The sequence below is a fragment of the Solanum stenotomum genome, chromosome 5, assembly GCF_019186545.1.
Source record: "Solanum stenotomum isolate F172 chromosome 5, ASM1918654v1, whole genome shotgun sequence".
Lineage (NCBI taxonomy): Eukaryota > Viridiplantae > Streptophyta > Magnoliopsida > Solanales > Solanaceae > Solanum > Solanum stenotomum.
In genome coordinates, this window is record NC_064286.1 from 20183524 (window position 1) to 20190283 (window position 6760).

General features: G+C 33.7%; 1 pseudogene; it reads left to right on the forward strand.

Annotated features, from left to right (window-relative positions):
* Window positions 1-1707: 1707 nt before the first annotated feature.
* LOC125864904 (gibberellin 20 oxidase 1-like) lies at window positions 1708-3316 on the forward strand (annotated as a pseudogene).
* Window positions 3317-6760: the final 3444 nt, after the last annotated feature.

A 6760-nucleotide genomic window follows, 5' to 3' on the forward strand; every position in this document is an offset into this window, starting at 1 on the left:
TTTTAAGCAATTCATATCTAGGTGATCTTATCTCAAGAAATTCATAAAGTAATTCATTAATCTTAGAAGGTCGCATCTAAGCCCTCAATTTCCCTTTTAGTGGCATAAAACCAAACAATATCAATTTCACCCTAGAATCTTAGGTTAATCAAGAATACATGTATAATCATGCTAAAATCGTGTAATTCCATCACAAAAAATCATATACTAATCGTAATCCACTCAATTGGATCACATTCATCAAAACCCACAACATTGGAAGACACCCTAGCTAAAATTGGGGAATTCCTCTTCAAACTGTGGAAAAGTAGGGGACGTAATAGATTAAAGGAGTCCATGAATGAATAAGTCATCATACATTGATTACAAAGCCTAGAAAGCTTGAATCAATGGACTCTTGACCTAGCTTGACCCCCTTATTATTCTTCTTCTTCTTCTTCTTCTTCTTCTCTTTCTCCTTCTTCTTCTCTTTCTCCTCATCCTCCTCCTCCTCCTCCTCCTCCTTCTCCTTCTCCTTCTCCTTCTCCTTCTTCTCCTCCTTCTTCTTCTTCTTCTTCTTCTTCTTCTTCTTCTTCTTCTTCTTCTTAAGAGAGGATTTTTTAGACGGAATTGGGTTTCTGTTGGGGGTTTCTAATTAATGATTTAGGAGGAATTAATTAAGGTTCTAAAGTTTTCATATAGTTGGTCTTATCTAGGGTAAAATAACATCACTTAATAGCTAATTAATTCCAGAAAATTCCACAAGCCCCTACTTAATCGTTTGACACCAGCATTCTGCATCACCCACGACACCACACCCACGGGTCCTGAGTAGACCCACGGGGTGTGCTGGTCAAGCGTGGGTGATGGTTTGAAATAGTGTTTCTGGGACCCTGACCCACGACCCCTCACCCACGGGGCGTGCGTCTCTTTCGTGGATCACTATTTTTGGGGAAGAATTTCGGGTCCTCCTCAAGGACCCTTGGTTAGTCCTTGGGGGGGTCGTACCTTGGCATTCTAACCTGAAACCCTCCATTTTAAGTACGGGGAGTTATATCTCGGACCTTTACCCTAACGTCGAGCTCTAGTTTAGCCTACTAGTTTTTGGGTTGTTAAACCAAAACCCTCCACCAATGGTAATTACTCAAGTTTCTAAGTTCTAAGAATCTATTTATGGATTAGGTGAGTGATTATCTTATCTTTAGCACTAGAAATTTTGGAAAACTATCAATTAATGCTCTAGTTCACCTAGTAGCTCTCAAGAACGAAGTTTTGCATAAAAATAATAATTTTGGGGTTATTCCCTAAATTAACTTGCGATTGTCCCGCCACAACAGCCCTACCCTAGGGGAACTAACCCCGCTTTGGCAGCTTGCACGGAGGTAGAAGCTCGTAATTTGAGTTCCAAGCTACAATTCACGACACACCTTCAAACCTGGACATTCAAAAACTACCCTTCCATGCTAAGATCAATTTCGAGTATTCTACTCACCCAGATTTGATTCCATAAAACCGTACAAGATTCGTAACGTCTTGGCTATCCACTCATGTGATCAAATTCATTATCAAACCACTAGTCTATTACCAGATTTTCCTTGACCTCAATTGTCTTAGATTTCATCCAAGTTTAGCCTAGGCTAGAAATTTCCAAGTCACTACTCAAAAGCTTTATGGCACAAATTCCTTTCCCATTATCTTTTCCATAAAGACGGTAACAAGTCGTTACATATGCTTGGTGAGGAAAACCCATTTATGTTTGATGCATCCCATATGAAAAATGTGTCCAACATTCTCATACAATGTATATGGCGAGATGACGAGAAGCCTAATCATGTAGCACAAGAACTCCATGTTCCCCTTATTGACTAAAGGGGTTTCTTTTCTGGTGACCCTGCTGTCGCCCAACAAGCATCTAGGATTGTGGGTGAAGTGTGCATAAGTCCTGGTTTTTTCTTATAGTGAACCACGGAGTTGATGCTAATCTCATCTCTAATGCACATCGTTATATGGACATGTTCTTTGACATGCCTCTCCGTTAAAAGCAAAAATCTCAAAGGAAAATAGGTGAACATTGTGGTTATGCCAGCAACTTTACTGGAAGGTTTTCTTCAAAACCACCTTGGAAAGATACACTCTATTTACGATAATCTGCTAACGAAGGCTAATCTCACATAGTTCAGGAGTATTTCCAAAGGACATTGGGTGAAAGTTTTAAAAATCTCGGGTAAGGACAATCAACTATCTTAGTTTTCATATTTTTAATTCTTTTGTCGTACTTTTCTCTTTGGTATGTTTCATAAAAATGTGGTTTTTTCCTTTTTTGGCATGACATGTTTAAGACCACTAAATTAAATCATATTCTTGTACAGTTTATATATATTTTTTGTCTAAGACTATTGAATTCAAAAGTCTTTCTTTAATTTCTTAAATTTTATGTCAAATCAAAATAAGACATAAAAATTGAAACAAAAGGAGTATCTATTTTTCTATTTTTTGATTATGTAAATGAATTAACCTTTTTCCCCTTTAATTACACTGGAATGTTTATCAAGATTATTGCAATTCCATGAGCACAGTTTCTCTTAGGATCATGGAACTTTTAGGAATAAGCCTAGGTGTACAGAAGATCCACTTTAAAGAGTTTTTCGAAGATAATGAATCCATAATGAGACTCAATTATTATGCCCTAAGCCAGAAACCAGAGTTCACCTTAGGAATAGGGCGTCACTATGATCCACCATCATGAACTGTTCTCCATCAAAATTTTGTTAACGGACTTCAGATTTTTGTGGACAACAAATGGTACTCCATCAGTCAAAATTTTAATGTTTTGTGGTTAACATAGACAACACATTTATGGTAAGCAAATTTACAAATTGGAACTATATAATAAGCTACTGCATTATGTATTACATACAAATAATATAAACAGAATCAATTAAAGAAATAATACATTTTTTGGTGAAAAACATTATAAGATCTTTCCACATGATGCACAATGATATACATCAGGAATTCTTAGACTTACTACTTGAATATAACATATTTGGTGATTGTCCTTTTGCAGGCCCTATCGAATGGTAGAAACAAAAGTTCCCTGCATAGAGCAGTGGTTAACAACAAGACTCCTAGAAAATCTCTTGCTTTCTTTCTTTGTCCAGACAAAGATAAGATGGTGAGTCCACCAACTCAATTGGTGGACTACAACAACCCTCAACTATATCCTGACTTCACATTGCCTGCTCTCCTTGAGTTTACTCAAAAGCATCAAAGAGTTGTTATGAACTCTCTTCAAGCTTTCTCGATGTGGCTTCAAGACAATAATGTAGAAGCTTAAGAGTTATACATGTGAGGTTCAAGATTGAAGGCCTTGGAATCATTTGTGTATATGTTTAATCTTTGATTTAGAACTCTAGATATTCCTGTTGCAATAATTCTATTAAATTAGGCACCTAGTATTTAGGAATTGATTTCTATTTCAGTTTGGTTTTTAGTCTGTAGATACATGTCTTTTGTTAGTCAATAATGTAAAGTTTTGTAGTGCAATACATAGTTTATCCTTCAACTTTTCTTCCATTGTTATTTTCCTAAATTTTTTTTCTTTCAAAACCTGATAGGTGGGATCTAGAGCTATTTTTCTTAACTGACCTTTGAGGGAAGCGATGGATTTCAAAAATAGTTTTTCATGAATAACTCATGCTGTTTTTAGTAATGAAAATTACCAATTATAAGTTGTGAGAACGAAAAATTACTTGGAGGCCCTTCATCGATAGGAAGAAAGCCATGGAAGAGAATTATGAAATTAATCTGTTACAAAAAAATCCCACCATAGCGCAAATCAAGAGTCTCAAAGAAAAGAAAATTATGAAGTCCACCATGAAAGCAACTCTGTTTGTTATTGTCTCAACAACTATTTTAAAAAGAATTATATTTCTCCCATCACCAAAAGATATTAGAAATTATCTTAAGAAAGAATATGTTGGAGGTGAAGAATTCAAGTTGCAAAGAATAAAAAACTCCAAGAAAATCAAAGGATGCTTGGATAGATTGCTTGGTATTGATATCAAGGTAAGATTTCTAGGCACTAGATCAGAAGAAGGTAGGAGATAAATATAAACCAAAGAAACCAAAGGTTGATTTATTAAATAATTTGACTTTAGCAAAAAAATCAAGAAACTCATTCTTTGGATGTGATATTAAAGACTCCCTTAATTAAGAGGAAATGTAGGGAATGCCAAAATCCTAAGAAACACCCCCCCCCCCCTTGATATTATAGAAGTGACATGTGATAACAATCATATTAAGGAAATGAAGTCAAGGTTTTCGAATTCCAGTGGAAAAGACTTCAGTAGAAGCAGAGTTAGTGAAGAGACTGATGGAAAAGGTGGAGGTAAGAAGAGAGAGCGAGTCAGACAAGATCTAGATTGCACTATGTCACAGCATAGTGAAGATGCTGAAGATTCTTCAAGATGAGGAACATAAATGAGACAGATTTGGATCGTTCTACAGATAAAATGTTTAAGAGAGATGATGTACATTATGATGACGATCCCATTTGGGGAACTTGTTTATCGAATAGTGGATCATAAATTTATAATACAAGCAACCAAATGTTAATTGATTGAAAAAGTTGGCTTTAGTAAAAATTCCAGAAAAACATTCTTTGGATATGATATTAAAGAATCCTTAAGAGGAATGTGTTAATGCAAGAATCTTAAGACTAAACCTTCCCCATATATTATAGAAGTGACATGTGATAACAACTTTATGAAAGAAAATAAATCACAAGTGTCCAAGTTCTTGGGAAAACACTTCAATATAAGCAAAGCTAGTGATAGATTATTATAAATAATAAGTTCACAACGATTATCGATGTAGTTCATAGCTAACTCAAAGTTTTTTGTGTGTCTTAGGAGGAGCATTTTTATAGGGAAGACCTTGGAAGAAACGATTGTGGCCATATATACCATATTGAGTGCTCCGAAAGAGTAGAACAAGATCCAGAACACTTGCCCCATCTTAAAGAGGAAAGTGGTTGTTATTTTCTATTTTACATTGAGAATTCATGCATTCCTTTGTAACTTCATTACAACTAGTCAACTTATTTCAGGCCCAGTGACTTGATTTTTGTTGAATCTTTCTATATCATGTTATTTTGGCAAAGCTCAAGAAAGTTCAGGAAAACTTCAAAATTAGAAATCGTTTTCAATCTTAGAACAATGGTGTTTTAGTTTTTCAATTCAGTAAGTTATATGTTTTTTCTTACTTTTTCGAAGTTAAACATAACTAAGTACTTATGTCTCATGTTTTTAATGGATGATGTACGACATATTTGATTTTTATTGATATTTAATGTAAATTTTGAATCCCTTTTTGTAGAGTAACTACATAATTTAGTTCATAATATAATTACTGATCTATATTATCCAGTTTCCTATGATTTGTGCACTGGATAGTTTTCCCATCCTTCAACTATTAATAAAGCATAATTGTGTATGTACTAAAAACATAAAACATACAAACATGCATACAAAGTTTTATTATGCTTTATTTATGATGTGATATAAGTTCCAAATTTATTATCTTAATTTTAAGACCTGTGTGATTTCTATGTGAATACACCAATATGCATATCTATGTTTATAACCATATAACTTTAGATCAACACGTGCAGGTAAATCATATTAAGGGTGTAATATCTGATAACGATGTATAACTCTCTCTTATTCCAAAATATTTCAAAGTTTTTCTTGTCACATTTCTTTAAGTAAATCTTCTATTCCTAAAACTGCCCTTAAATTTTAGGAAAATATAGTGGAGTATGATATTAGAACAATATATTTTTTCTAAAACTCAAGTATCCGTCTGAGTTATTTTACCCTACAAAATATACTGAAATTATCATTCTGTTCTCTGAAAAATCAAAAGATAGAGTGTTTTATGGGGCTTTAGAAGTTTCTTATTATAATTTGTTCATGATTGCTTTTTACATATTAAAACATCGGAATTATGACATCATGCACAGATAGATTTAAGATTTAAACTAGATAAGATAACCATTTTAGTCTTTAAGATTCTTAATGCTAATCTCATTGTACATTTGAAATTATGTGTTCACAATTAGATATTCTTTTTGACCTTTTAATAGTTTTAGTTGTTTTTCACGTATTTATTTATGTTTCATTTTGAAAATACTGGGTTTAGTTGGACCTATAGAACATATGCACTATATGCCTCTAATAACATGTCTTTAAAAATTATTTATCTTAAATTGCAACCAAACCGGAAGATTTAGCTAGTGTCATCAAACAATGTCAAAACAAACCATCAGGGAACCCCAAATAGTAGAAGCTCTAATGTTACTACTGTTTGAAAATGCCAGAATCTTAATGCTTACATGAATAATAGATAATCAAATTATTTATGCTAGAATATATACAATTATGCTAGAACACAGAAACTTGAAGCGTGAGCAGATACCTTCAAGCGAATCCACAAGTTATACAGATCTTCTTTCAAGCTAGTTTCCAAGTTAGACAGATCTTCAAGTGAATCCACAAGATCGATAGCAGCTATGTAGTCTTCTACAATTATCCCAAATTCATATCCGAACTCTCTCAATACTTGGGTGGGCAAGTATGAATAGAAACCTTCAATATTTTTCTAGGTTAGGAGAATCCCTACTTATAGAGATTTCTTCCCAATCCAAAAAGGAGAACAAAACATAGTCAATTTTCTTCTACCATAAAACTACACGACTGATTTCCTTTTAAAAGAAAAA